We start from the raw sequence: 15,407 nt of genomic DNA on the forward strand, positions 1-15,407 counted from the left end.
TGTGCAAAGTGACTCTGAAGCTGAAGGACCAAACATGGAAAGAAGTATAGAACCAAGACTATTTAGGTATGTAAGAAGACATCACCCTATACAAAAAATCATTGTAGACAAGGAAGCAAGACCAATGACAAGGAACAGACTAAAGAATGAATCAAGTCTGCTAAGAAAGATTGAACCCAAAACAGTGAAAGATGTAGTACAAGATGATAATTGGCATAAAGCTATGGAAAAGGAGATATATTAGATTGAGAAGAACAAAACCTGGACCCTAATTCCAAGACCAACTGATAAAAAATTAATTGGTACCAAATGGGTGTTTAGGAACAAACTTGATGAGAATGGTGAAATAACAAGAAACAAGGCTAGACTAGTTTGCAAAGGCTATGCACAAGAAGAAGGACTAAACTATGGGGAAAATTTTGCCCCTATTGCAAGAATGGAAGGAATAAGAACACTACTTGCATATGCTACTTATAAAGGTTTCAAAGTCTACCAAATGGATGTAAATTTTTCTTTTATAAATGGTATACTAGAAGAGGAAGTCTACATAGAACAACCAGAGGGATTTGTTGATGACAACAACAAGGATATGGTTTGCAAATTGCATAAAGCACTCTATGGTTTGAAGTAAGAACCTAGATCATGGTATGAGAGACTGCATAAATACCTTGTGAATATAGGATTTGAGAGAATAGATGAAAATAACAACCTATACATCAAGGAAAACAAGGTAGAGATATTTTGATATCTGAAATCTTTGTTGATGATATAATATTTGGAGGAAATGATGTCCTATGCAAAGATTTTTCTGATCAAATGAAATATGAGTTTGAGATTTCAATGTTTGGAGAAATCAAATTCTTTGTTGGATTTCATGTACATCAACTAAAGCATGGAATATTTATGACCCAATCAAAATAAATCAAGGAGATACTCAAGGCATTTGGATTAGAAGACTCAAAACCAGTCAATACACCAATGGTAGTAGGACATAATTTATCCAAGAATGATGAGTCAGCTAAAGTGAATCAAACAATGTATAGATCAATGATTGGAAAGTTCTAGTATGTTGTGCATAGTAGACTAGACATTGCATTAGTTGTTGGAATAGTGGCAAGATTTTCTACTAACTCAAGAGAAAATCATCTAATGGCAGTAAAAAGAATATTGAGGTACCTAAAAGGAATTGATGACTTTGGTTTATACTACAAGAAGAGTGAAAAGTTTGAGTTGAAAGCCTACATTGATGCAGATTGGGGAGGTAATATTGATGATAGAAAGAGCACCAGTGGAAGAGCACTTTTCATAGGTAAAAGATTGCTTACTTGGACCAACAAAAAAAAAAGTTGTACCTCACATTCCATGGTAGAAGCTGAATATGTTGCTGCTGCTATCAATTGTACTAATATTATATGGGTCAAACATCTACTACAAGGTATGAAAGAAGAGGTAATTGAACCAGTGATACTCTATTGTGATAATACAAGTGCCATCAACATATCAAAGAATCTTGTGATGCATGCCAAAACAAAGCATATTGCAATCAAGTATCACTATGTAAGAGAATTGGTGGAAGATAAGCAAGTAAGGATCAAATATGTCAGTTCAAAGGAATAGATTGTTGACATCTTTACAAAAGCACTACCTAAAGATGATTTTGAGTATCTTAGAGATAAGTTAGGGGTGATACACCTATCCAAGGCTATTTTAGAAAAAAAAAAGACTTCCCTGCATCAAATGAGTTGATTGTTGGCATATTACAAATTGATGTAGAGAATATTTACTTTAGGATCATGCCTGAAGTAATCAAAGTGCTGAAGTTCCAAATCAGTCACAAGCAAGGTGACAAAGGGAGAAATTGGAGTACCTGCAAATGCTACACTTGCATGTTAAGATGCTAAAATAGTATGTCTTTGGCATTTTTGTCAAAGGAGAAGTAACAAGAAATTGATAAATATCATTCAATTGGATAGAGGAAGAAATAGCAAGGACTGATCAAATCTATAGGATCAAATGGACATCTACAGGATCAAATGAACAGAAGGAGAAATAGCTAACACCAGAACATGATCAATGCATACAAGAAGGAAGAAATGTAAGAGGGAGTCAGGAGTAGTAGAAAGAAAAAGAATGTTTAGATATGTAAAAGGAAATAGTAGCTCAAAGGGAGAAAACAATATAGACAAGAATCAATCAGAGGAATAGCAGAACAAAGAAGGAGAAGATAGTTTACCAGCAAATAATTTAGAGGGAGTCATAAGCTAGTTTTTGTTGCTAATAAAATAAATAGTTTTTTGAATAAAGTTTTCTTTTTGGCATTTGATTTACCATTTTAACCTAGTTAGCATTTTGTTAACTTGGTTGATCAGTTTGGTTTTCCATCAATGCCAAAGAGGGAGATTATTGGAAATATGATTGAAAAGATCATTGTAAGAAGAAGATTGATTGCAAAGAGGAAGATTGTTGATAAAGAATGTTTTCAATCATTGTTTTGTCACTGATGTCGAACCTACTATTTGTTGGAATGAAAATTTCTTATAAGATCCAAGTACTATCACTTAGTTGATTAATGAAGAGGATTTAATCAACAAGATGTAACAAAAGTACCTAAGGGAAAGGTTGAGTTATGGTTTTTTAATGAAGTGCAAGGATCAGTTAAGACAATAATAAAATGATGTATTGATAACATAGTTGAAGATACAGAGGCTAGCCACACTTAGAAACATTGGAAGAATAAGTTACAACAAGGATGTCTGCAAAGCTTAACTAAGTTCATTAGTGAGTGTCGAGCAAGCTAGTTTGAGCCAAGTAGATTTTTAGTTAGTGCCCAGCAAAAGAAAAATCTAGTGTGTACCGAGTGATACAGAAGGAGCCGAGCGTGTTCAGGTGTCAAGCATCAGAAAAACTTAGTGGACACTGAGTGAATCCACAGTAGGTGTCGAGTATCAGTAAAACATAGTTGATGCCAAGTAACATAGTATGTGTCAAGCACCTGAATTTCAATACCGCTGAGCTGCTGCATTATTGGAAAAGTCAAAGATTCGCTAGATCTGAGTTGACAAGTTTGTTACCTTGAATTTTGTGAACTGGTTGGAGGATAAGGATGATGAGCTAGAGGCACATAATTTTAGGTAAAATTTTTTTGGGCAAATTCAAGAGGATTCTTCATGATGTTTCTAGAAGGAACAACATATGGGTTAGATTCAATGAATCGTACCTAATCCATTTGAACTAGAATTAAAGGAGGGAAGAATCAAGCGAGAAAAGCAAGTCTAGACTTATATTTAAGGAGTTGTAGGCCAAGAAGTAAAACAAGTTGGGTGCCTAAATGTGAAGTTGCTGAAGGATGTCAAGGAGAAGGTGAAGAAAGAATAGAGCACAGAGACTCTGCTTCGATAAGTGGGAAAAAAGAAGATTACACTAGTACATCGAGCATGAAGACTCAAGGAGACAAAGCTTGAAAGGAGGAAAAGTTGTCCAAGCTATAGAGATTAAAAGCTAGGCAAATTGTGAAAAGCTGAACTGTGATTTGAAATCTACAAGTTAAGTTGTGAGTTGTATTAGATCAAAAGCCCTTGTTGTTACTCTCTAACAATTGTGCAAGCTAGGGTAAAATTCTGTGGACTTAGGTTGGTTTAACAACCATTTGTAAATCCTTTAAAAGGGTGGCATTCCAAGTGAATGTTCTAAAGTCCTCTAACTAGGCCCACTTCTAATAGGGTGGATAAATCCTTTAACCAAGTCACATTTAACAGTGTTTTGTAGCCTTTAACAAGGCATGCTTTTCATAGGGCATCATTTTAGAAGAGTGAGAATTGAGTAGCATGTTACTGGTGGTTTTTCCCAAATTGGGTTTCCACATAAATCACTGTGTTATATGTTGATCTTTCATGTGTTATGCTTGCATGTTGATTTATAGTAACTTGCTAAGTAGGAAAGTTTAAGCTTGGATGCATGAACAATTTTATAGGCTCACTTTACTTGATGAAAAAGTTTTAATTGGACATTTAGACCTTGAAAAACTAATCCCCCCCCAAAATTATTCTACAACATTTTTAACAATACGAAGAAGAATATTTGGGGATATGACAAGGGATAAGTTGACACAAGTGGAAGGAAAACATGATGTGAAGACTAATCAGAATGAGCATTGAGCAAAAGGATGACACGTGGACTATTATCAAGGATGGATAATAATATTTGCATGAGTTGATTATTAAGAAGATGGCTCACTACATTGAGAAGAAATGCTTATGAATGAAAGATGATGTGTTATTAGAGGATTAAGTAACAACACACTCTACAAGTATCAAGAAAGATTAAGTTAAGGAAAGATAAGTCTCATTACATATAATTAATAAATTAGTGAGAAAAAATAATATAAAGGGAAATATAAATGTGATATAAGACAAATGGATAATGAAACTTATAGAATATAAAGGGTAATAATAAGAATATAATTATACCAAATTATTTCTTTAATTGTTAATTATCAAAACAAAAATGATTCAAGATAAATTGAAAATACATGTAAATGAGGAAAGGACAAGGTAGGTAAGAGGGTAGGGTTGATCCCTTGTTAGTGTGGTTTTTTATTTTTCCTATTTTGCTAGGTTTTTCCTATACTTTTAATAATCTCGCTTAGGTTAATAAAGCATGTCTTATTAGGTGAATGGTTGTGAGGTGTCACCTTCCTACATGTGAGCATCCATTAGTTATCTTGGGAAGATACTTTACTATCTTTAGTCTGATAAATGGTTGCTCCTCATTGGTTGGTGTTGCCACCTCCTCCCTCTTCCTAGCCTATATAAGCATGCTACTTGGCTTGTATTTGCATCTCTTGTTTTTACATCCTCTTAATGCTATTTTTCTTTTAGCATTTTCATTACTCTCTTGGAGACTAACTCTGTGTTGCTATTTTGATTTTGTATCATTTGCATTTATAGTTTAGATATTTATTCTTTGCACTAGTTTTCTGGGTTTTCAATCTTTTCAGATTCTAACATGGTATCAGAGCCTTTCTTTGTGCAAGAGTAGATTTTAGTTTCCTTATTTGAGAGATTCGGGGGGGGGGGGGTGGCTAGTAAATTTTATTGTAATTTTTTAAAAAATGAAGTATGCTCTTCTCTTGCATCTTTGGATGATCTTGAGAATCAGAAAAGTTTTGACAAAAACAGTTTTTCTCTGGGGTTTCAATCTCAAATCTGACAACCAACTTGCATATTTGGAGTTTTCAATTAGTATTGCAGGTTTCAGCATGTCATTGATGGACTTAGGAAGCTGACCAAGCATTTTCATGTCATATTTTGGTTGCTGGGGTCGTTTCTTGATTTTTGGAGTCATTTTTTACTGTTAAAGGCTTCTGATTTACACTACAACAACATCTTTCGTACATCAACAAGAAAAATGCTTTTCGGGTTTTGTTTGTAGCCTCGAAAAACCATCTGGGTATCTTTTAGATTTTGCATGCAATCTATATATTTTTCAAAATTGAGCATGGAAAGCTACAACCGTACCCCTCTCCGTTGGCAGTCGCAAATTTGAGTGCAGCTTTCAAATGTCTTGTTCTTGCTCATACAAACTCTAATTTTGATGATTCTTGTTATGACCTTGGCTATTTTTTTGTGTTCTATCAACTAGTGGAGTTGTTTTTTGATTTTCATGCATAATTTTTTCAGAAATTGCAGATTCTTGGCCATAACTGTGCATAGTTCTCATTTTGGAAACTTTGGAGGATCATAACTTTCTCATACATCCTTGTATCAAGGAGATTATTTTTTTCAAAATGCATGATTTTTCAAGTAGATCATAGTGGTGCTATTTGTTTCCTTGATTATTGTGCCTAAGTTTCACTTTCAGCATATGCTCTTCATGAGGGTTTGTAATACATTGAAATCAAGACCAATAAGTATTTCTTTCTAGTGGTAGTTGTAAACGCACTAAAATAAAGTGCCAAATCATATTTCTTTTGGGAGGGGTTCTTTGATTGAGTAAAAAGGGGGGCATTATCATGGCTAGGTTCTCTTCTTTTTAGCATTTCTTCTCTTCATTTCTTCATCATGGATCAAACAAATATGCCCATCCTAACTCCATACAATTACTTTGAGTGGAAATCACGCATAACAATTCACTTAAGAAAAGCATGATTAAATAGGATAACTATGGGACTTGAAACTGAACCTAATAAAGTTTAAGATAAGCCTAAGTGGTTTAACAAATATGATGAGGCATATGGAACATTGTGTTTGTCTGTTTCTCCTGACTTTCTATTTCACATTGATTCTTTGGATACACCAAATGAAGTATGGACAAAGCTAGAAACACTATTTGGCACACAAGATTTAATGAGGGGTCATATGTTGGAAAATGAATTAATTAGTTTAAGTCCAGGCAATTTCAACACAATCCAAGATTTCTTCACCAAATTGAAATCACTAAGGCTGCAATTAAAACAATGTGGAATTGAAAAGAAACATGAACAACTAATTCTTAGTATTCTCTCTAACCTAAGTTCATAATATTCTGTGTTTGTCTCTACCTTCTATGCTACTAAGGGTGCACTTGGTACTCAATTCACCATGCCATCTCTAGATGATTTTGTTGTCAATCTCACTTGAGAACAGGACAAGCTAATCTAGATGGGCACTCTTAAGTCCTCTAAGTCACATGCCTTAGCAACCAACCAAGGCACAAAAGAACAAAAAGGACAAAGTAGTAACAACAATAGTAAGGATGAGAAACAAAATAATAGTGAGGAAAAGAAGGATCAGATACCAATTGCTTCAAAAGCAACTATTGATACCTCATCCTCTAAGGGTAATAAGCCTAAGAAAGAAAAGGTGAAATGTGCCTATTGTAAAAGACCTGGTCATGATGAACATAAATGTTTGAAGAAACAAATTGATCACTTGACATACATTCTTGAGAAGAATAATATTAGTGTTCCTGAGTCTATCAAACAAAGTTCTAACGAAGAGTCTAACAAGGCAAAATAAAACAAAAAGGGGAAAGGAAAGGGCCAGGCTCTTGTTGCAGTTGCTTCCTCACCATCCACTTGGGTTCTTGATTCGGGTGCTTCGCACCACATGGCTTCATCTAAGGTAGAATTTGCATCCTTGGAGCCATGTACTATGCCTTCTATTTTGATGGGTGATGACACTCCTATTGAGGTGTGTTGGAGAGGGTCTGTTGATGTGGGGGATGGCACATTCCATGATGTTCTTTGTGTACCCTCATTATCAGCTAATCTTTTATCAATATACCAGATCACTCACACAGGTTTAGGCAAGTGGGTTGAGTTCACTCCTGATTCAGTGGAGATACGTGAGTTGCATAGTGATTCTGTAGTTGTAGTTTGGAGAGCAGATCATTAGTCACGACTCTATCTATTTTCTAACTTTGTTCCTAATCCTCCTTCATTTGTTTTTCTCACTCAGTCTAATGATGTGAGTAAATTATGGCATGAGCGGTTTGGCCATCTTAACTTCTGCTATTTGCATCAGCTCAACTAGCAGAGCATGGTCACAGGGTTGCCTTCAGTTCAATTCTCAGGAGGTGTTTTCCAAGGTTGCATTCTTGGTAAGCATCCTAAGGAAAAGTTTGACAAAAGTAAGGCATGGAGAGCTTCATAGATACTAGAGTTAGTTTACAGTGGTTTGGCTGGTCCATTTCAACATCCTTCTTTTAGTAGGGCTCGATATGTCCTCACATTCATTGATGACCTTTCTCAATATAGATGGGTGTACTTTCTCAAAAATAAGTCAGAGGAATTTGATCATTTTCAAGAATTCAAAATTTTTGTAGAAAAGCAATCTGGGAAAGCCATCAAGGTTTTGTGCACAAAAAATGGTGGTGAGTATGTCAACCATCGGTTTGAAAGATTTTGCACTTCAGAGGGGATTGATTTACAACATTCAGTTCCATACAATCCTTAGCAAAATGGTGTTGTAGAATGAAAGAATAGATCCTTGAAGGAAATGGAAAATTGTATGATTCACTCTAGATCTCCTGCACCACAGTATTGGGCAGAAGCCATTAACTGTGCTTGTTATATCCAAAACTGTGTTCCTCACCGAGCCTTGAAGGGTGTTACTCCTTTTGAAGCTTGGAGTAGTTAGAAACCATCAGTTAAGCACTTTCAAGTTTTTGGCTCCCCTGCATGGGCCCACATTCCTATAGAGAAATGTAAGGCCTTGGATTTGTAGAGCAGACCTTGCATATTTGTAGGTTATCTTGATGGTGTGAAGGGTTATCAGTTGCTCCACCCTACTACACATGAGTTATTCATTGAGAGGAGTGTTCAGTTTGAGGAGGGATCTTCAAGCTCACTTTCTATCACTTCTCCAACTCCTTCTACCTTGACAATAGAGTCACTTGGAATACATGACAAATCTTTTGATGAGTCAGATTCACCTAAACAGTCTTCTACCTCTACTTCTGATGCAGAAAGTGATTCAGAGAACTCATCTCCTTCCTCTCCTAGTCATCATTCAGAGGTTAATTATTCCCCTCCAGATTCTCCATCTTCCTATCTGCTTTGGGCTAGACAGACCTTGCAGTTTATAGGTGATTGGATTGGGGATCCATCAAACACCAGGCGAACTCATTCACAATTCCAGGATGCTTCACATGTATCCATTGCTACTGCCTTAGATCCAAAATCCTTTCATGAGGGTTGTGTTATTCCTGAGTGGGATACAACTATGTAGGAAGAGTATAGTTCCTTGATGAGGAACCACACTTGGGATCTTGTCCCTCTTCCTAAAGGAAGAAAACTTGTTCGATGTAAGTGGACCTATTGGAAAAAATTTGTAGCAAATGGGTCAGTTAACAAACACAAGGCTCGCTTGGTCACCAAAGGATTCTCCCAGGTTCCTGGGATTGACTACTCTCTAAGACTTTTGTGCCAGTTGCTCGAATGAATTCCATTCAAATTTTTCTTGCAATTGCTGTAGCTAATCATTGGGAAGTACATCAAATGGATGTGAAGAGTACTTTTCTTCATGGTGACCTTCATGAGGAGATCTACATGGAGTAGCCATAGGGCTTCCTTCATGATTCTTCACTTGTGTGCCATCATCAAAAGTCTCTCTATGTCCTCAAACAGGCTCCTCGGGCCTGGTATGCCAAGATGGACTCCTTCCTTCTATCAGTTGGGTTCACTCGGTGCCATTCTGATCCTAATGTCTACATTTTGCAACAGGGCGATTCACTTCTATTTTTGGTTTTGTATGTTGATGACTTGCTGATCACAGGAAGTTCTTCACCCACCATTAAGGCTATCAAAGTGGCCCTTCAGGACAATTTTTTGATGACTGACTTGGGCTTGTTGCATTACTTTCTCAGAATTGAGATCCTCCAGTCTCCTTCTAGGATCACCATCACACAATCCAAGTATGCTCTAGATTTACTTTTGAGGTTTCATATGGCTGACTGTAAGCTTGCTCTTACTCCCTTCCTTTTTGGAGTCAAACTTGAGGCTCAATGTTCTTCTCCACTTGTTGATGGCACTTTGTACCGCCAACTTGTTGGGAGTCTCATTTATCTCACTCATACAAGACCTAACATCTCCTATGATGTAGGCATGGTCTCTTGATTCATGCAGGAGCCCCATGAGTTGCACTAGAAAGCAACCAAGAAGATCCTTCACTACATTCAAGGTTCTCATAGTTGTGGGATTCACTACACAATAGGTATTGATCTTGATTTGGTGGGCTACATAGATTCAGATTGGGCAGGTGATTCTGAGGATCGCAAGTCTACTTCATGGTATAGCTTCTCACTTGGGTCAGGTCCTATTTGTTGGTCGAGCAAAAAGCAATCTACTATTGCTCTATCTTCTACTAAGGCTAAGTATCGGGGGGCTATAAATGCCTCCACTAAGGCCATTTGGCTTCAACATCTTCTCACTGAGTTTGGTATCCAGACTAGATGACCATTAGTCATATTTTGTGACAACTAGAGTGCCATTCAGATCTCATAGAATTTGGTTCATCATCAATGGACCAAACACATAGAGGTTCACATGCACTACATCCGAGAGCTCATCCATGGTCATGTCATTGACCTTCGCTATTGTTTGAATTTTGAGCAAGTTGCTAATATCTTCACCAAACCCTTCACTGAGAGCAAGTTCCTTCATTTGCGAGCTTTTCTAGGGGTGCGAGATGCTTCATCTTTTGGGGGGGCCTCTTCCTCTCACTCGGAGTCCTAACTTTTTTTGGGGGGTCTCTTTTCTCTCTCTTTTGGGAAATCTTATGTACATGGGTACCTCATCAGGCTTGACTTGTCGGGACCCATTTCTACATCCACCTAAGCTTCGCTTATGGGGGGGTGTTAGTGTAGTTTTTTATTTTTCCTATTTTGCTAGGTTTTTCCTACACTTTTAATAATCTCGCTTAGGTTAATAAAGCATGTATTATTGGGTGAATGGTTGTGAGGTGTCACCTTCCTACACGTGAGCATCCATTAGCTATCTTGGGAAGATACTTTGCTATCTTTAGTCCAATAGATGGTTGCTCCTCATTGGTTGGTGTTGCCACCTCCTCCCTCTTCCTAGCCTATATAAGCATGCTACCTGACTTGTATTTGCATCTCTTGTTTTTGCATCCTCTTAATGCTATTTTGCTTCTAGCATTTGCATTACTCTCTTGGAGACTAACTCTGTGTTGCTATTTTGATTTTGTATCATTTGCATTCATAGTTTAGATATTTATTCTTTGCACTAATTTTCTGGGTTATCAATCTTTTCAGATTCTAACGTCCCTAAGGTAAGAGAGGGATATATTCCACTCTTGGGTTTAGTCTTATTGAGCTATGGGACCCCACTACAATACCTAAGTACTCTAGTAGGGAAATCATTAAGAATTAATGATTCTAAAATGATCCCAAGATTATGTTAAGCAATAAAAGACTAGGTGGATAAGAAGGTAGGGCTAAGTCCTAAGGCAAGAGGGGTATATACCAACTCTTGGGTTTAGGTTTATCGAGCTATGGGACCCCACCATAATGTTTTGAGGACTATGGTAAGGTATAGCATCTAGGCATGGCGAGGGAGGAAGGTATCCATTTGAAAGGCAAGGACCAAGGTCTTGTTAATCCTTTAATGTGATTTCCTTGTCCAATCCTTGGGTGACCTAGCCTATACACACAATATAATCAATAGAATATGAATATGGACATATATGAAGAATTATTTTGATTAAATAATGAAATAATTGACAATATTATAAGTCCTTACAAGTAGGAACATTACACTAGAGCTATTTTTCCTAATTAAAACTACTAACTTCTTTTGAAAGTATATTCATGTGTACTAACTTGTATTCCCGAGTACACACATATGAATTTGTATTAATGACTTTGTAATTGCAGGTTCACAATCAAAGAATTGTATAACATGTGTATCGTGTGTCTTCATTGTGTATGCTTCGTGTCTTCATGCATTAATGTGTCTTCTTTGTGTATGCTTTGTGTCTACAAGTACTCATATATTCACTTCATGCATTATGACATTAACTACATGCATACCTTATGTATTATTTCATCCTAGTGTATAACTTATAAATTGACTACACAAGAAAGGTTTAGTGCAAACGGTCATTGCTTGTGGACAAGCAATTTGAGGAAGGGTGGGCTGTCATGTCCCCTAATTATGGTAATATAAAAGAATTATTATATAAATTAAATTATTAGAGTAAATGACTATATATAAAAATATTATAATTTCATGATGAATAAATATAATTATAAAAATATATATTTAATAATATAATATATTATTAAAGAATAAAATAATATATTACTAATGTAATACTAATGAAATAATAAGGTTAAATTATTATTAATAAATGAAATAGTAATAATAATATAATATCAATAACGTTCTTATCAGGTTATATGATATTACATTATAATTATAATATGATAGTACTATTTTAATATTAAAATATTAATATATAATAAAACTAATAGACACATCCCTTCACACAAAGAAATCTGTAAATGACTACAAATAAAAAGGAGAAGATCATGAAAGGATTAGGAAATAAAGTGGAATATATCCAAAGATTGGGAAATACAGATAAATCAGAGGAAAGATATAGAAAATATATGTAGAGTCAGGATTATAAACTAATGTCCTCATTAGGGACATTACACTATACTTGGTGTATCTTCTTCCTAAAGGGACAAATGTCATTTGTAGGCATTGGATTCTTTTTTGTCTTCATGACATCCATCCAGAAGATTATTCAATATGGGAGGATACCATCATGTATTTTTTCTTATGGGGGGATATATGTTTGTACATTCATGATGTATGTCATACTAGGGGGGTCTTGATTACTCCATCCTTGCATGCATCTTGTATTCATTCATCTCTCCTTTTGGAGGGGGTTTTTCCCATGAGGTTTTCCCTCTTTCTCCATTTTCAAAGAGATTGCATTGCATCGCATTAGATGTATTTCATTCCATTTGTACATGGGTACCTAACATGGCTTAATAGTTGGGACCTACATTGCATCTTGCATTTAGCTCTGTGAGCGTAAGTGCATTCCCCTAAGTTGCACTTAAGGGGGGCGGGTGTTAGAACTAGGCCTTGCAGATAGGTCTAGAAATGCTTAGATGTTATTTCTAACCTATCCTATAGGTTCTTAAGAAATTGAAGATTTCCCATTTGTTGCGGGTGCTCCTACACTAGTCAAGCCTTAGTAGCTACTTCAAGTCAAGATTCAAGGAGATGGCTTCTAGACTCAAGGGCTACAAATCATATGGCATCTTCATAGTCTAGATTTTTATCATTTGATCCTTGTCATACTCTACCCATATTGATGGGAAATCATACTTACATGAATGTTATTGGAAAAGGCACTATTGATAAAGGAAATGGATAATTCAAATATGTGTTATGCATACCTCACCAAAGTCATAATCTTCTTTCCATCTATTAGCTTACTCATGGAGATATATCTAGATTGACATAATTATAAGCTCTTGGTCAACTATGGTCAACGGTGGTCAAATGGATTAAAATCTTAGGATTTTTCACGTTTTCATTTTTTTAGCATGTTTTGATCCTAGTTAGGTCATTTAGTTAAGGTTTTTACATGCTTTGTCCTTAAATTGCAAAAGTTACATAAAATGCAAAAATTGCTGAAAAGTTGTCAAGCAACTTTTAGCAATAAGTTGCATAATTTGTAATTTGACTCCCCAATAGCCAAAAATAGTTTGAAAATTTATTGTGACCATTGGGGATACCTACATAATCCCTTTTAGGTGGGTGGTAGGTATCATGATGTACTTTTGCGTTCAAATCAACATAAGAAACTCAAATTTCCTTCCATTTTGATGTTGTAGCAAAGAGTATGGACATGTAAGGATACACTAGAAGGATCAATCTATGTTTCTAGATATTTTGATGAATCACCTTTCAAATTCAATTGGTTTGAAGTTCTAATAAATCTCCTGACTCCATATATTCAAGTTTTTGTAAAAGTTGCACTAGAATGTTGTCATACATAGGGTTTTAATAAGAATTGTCCATATCTCAAGATTTCACCATGGGAATTTAATGATCTCTAGTGAACTCCTAGTGTTGATTATGTTTATTAGGATGGCCTTGGTTGAATATTTTAATATGTAGATGGCAATGAGAAATTTAATGCCTTAGGAATGCAAGTCCTATGTGCATGTTTATAGTGTGGATCAACATCTCCCATAACTTGCTTCAGAAGAGTCAACAGACCTTGAAATCAAGTTTAAAACTTTTTTATGCTTTCCCCTTCATGATCCAAGTATTATTTTGAAGTTTGGGCCTTTGAAAAGTATACCTCCTTTGTATTTGGATACCTAATAGGGGTAATTGCCTAAGGAAGAACTTAGGAAAAATTGAATTCTTTTCATCTTCCAATCCTGGTGCTTTGTTATGTTTAGTAAAATAAAAAAAGGGTATCATAATATGTGATTTATTCATAGGGTTATGTGGAGATTTTTGAAGTTAACCCAAAATTTCATGAAAAGGGGCTACAATCCTAAAATGGTGGATTTGTGAAGCAACCATAAGTTAAATGTTGCAAAATATAGTTATGACCATCAATACACTTCATATTGGACCTAAATAGATCACAAGTTCAACCTAGAGTCACCCCTAGTCCTTTTATGTGTTTTTGGGGTCTTCTATCAAAAATTGTCAATTTGTGCTTCCTTGGGCAATTTGTGATAAATTGTCTTGTTTGAAGTGTCTTCCTTGTGATTTGGATTTCCTTGTTTGGGAGATTTGTTATGATAATCTAACATCCTATTTGGGAACTTTTTATTGATGCTTAAGCACATTTGACAAGATCAAAGGACACTTTTGTTTGGCATATCTTAAATGAAGAGGATCTAAGGACTAGTTGATCATCAAAGGATCACTCCACCAAGCTCTAGTGCATCATTGACCTTTTTCTGTGTGATCCTTTCTTTTATAAAATTCTAAATATGAAGAAGAGGATGAAGTAGTCATTACCAAAGGTACACTAATTTGATTCTTTTTAAGAATATTCTTGAGTTCATCTATTTCCTTATACCAATGATGTTATTAATGTTCATTCTTCTTGCAATATGACAAGTAAAAAAATTCTTATTGGATGATTTCCCCTTCAATTTTTCTTGTGGTGAGGAGGTTGAGTGTTCTTTCTATTGTTGTGAATTTTTTTTCCATGATTTATGCTTCTTGTTAGACCATTTTCCTTGGTTCCCTTTCCTAGCCACCAATGCTTTAGACTTTGAAGACTTGAGAATTATCATGCTCATTAAGTTTAATTGTTATACCATCAACATCTCTATGTAACCATCAAACAAAGGCATGGCATAGGAAGAACCTAAGGTCAACTTATGAGTGTTGGTGCATACTCTGGAGGAAGTTTTCTCATCAAATTATCGATTGAAATTTTTCATCCTCTATGGTAATTCTACAATCCTTAACCATTGACCTTAGCTCATGTTCCTCGGTGATATAGTCTTAAATTGTGTCAAACTCCTTAGGATATAATGACATGATATTTTCATCATGTTCAAAACCCCTAGCTTTGTCTACTTTTGCATACAAGTTAGCAAACTTATCTTGTTCTTCCTTTATAGTTTTACAATTGTCACTATGGAAGATAAGATCATCATTACATAGCTCCTCAATGTAACAATAGAAACCTTATTATTATGATTGCATTCATTTTATTTATCAAGATTAGATGGTGCAACCATAGTTCCATAAATATAATCAATTAAACCTATTTCCATCATTTTACTCCATGCTCAAATTTTCCATGTAGCATAATTATGTGGAGTTAAAACTAGAAATCTAGGAGAAGCCATGATGTAAAATGAAAGAATGTAAGAGAAAGAGAAGAAAAAGCACTCAAGACACCTCC

This window comes from Cupressus sempervirens, chromosome 4 (assembly GCF_028749045.1).
Source record: "Cupressus sempervirens isolate cs-2001-9-10 chromosome 4, ASM2874904v1, whole genome shotgun sequence".
In the NCBI taxonomy this organism is placed as follows: domain Eukaryota; kingdom Viridiplantae; phylum Streptophyta; class Pinopsida; order Cupressales; family Cupressaceae; genus Cupressus; species Cupressus sempervirens.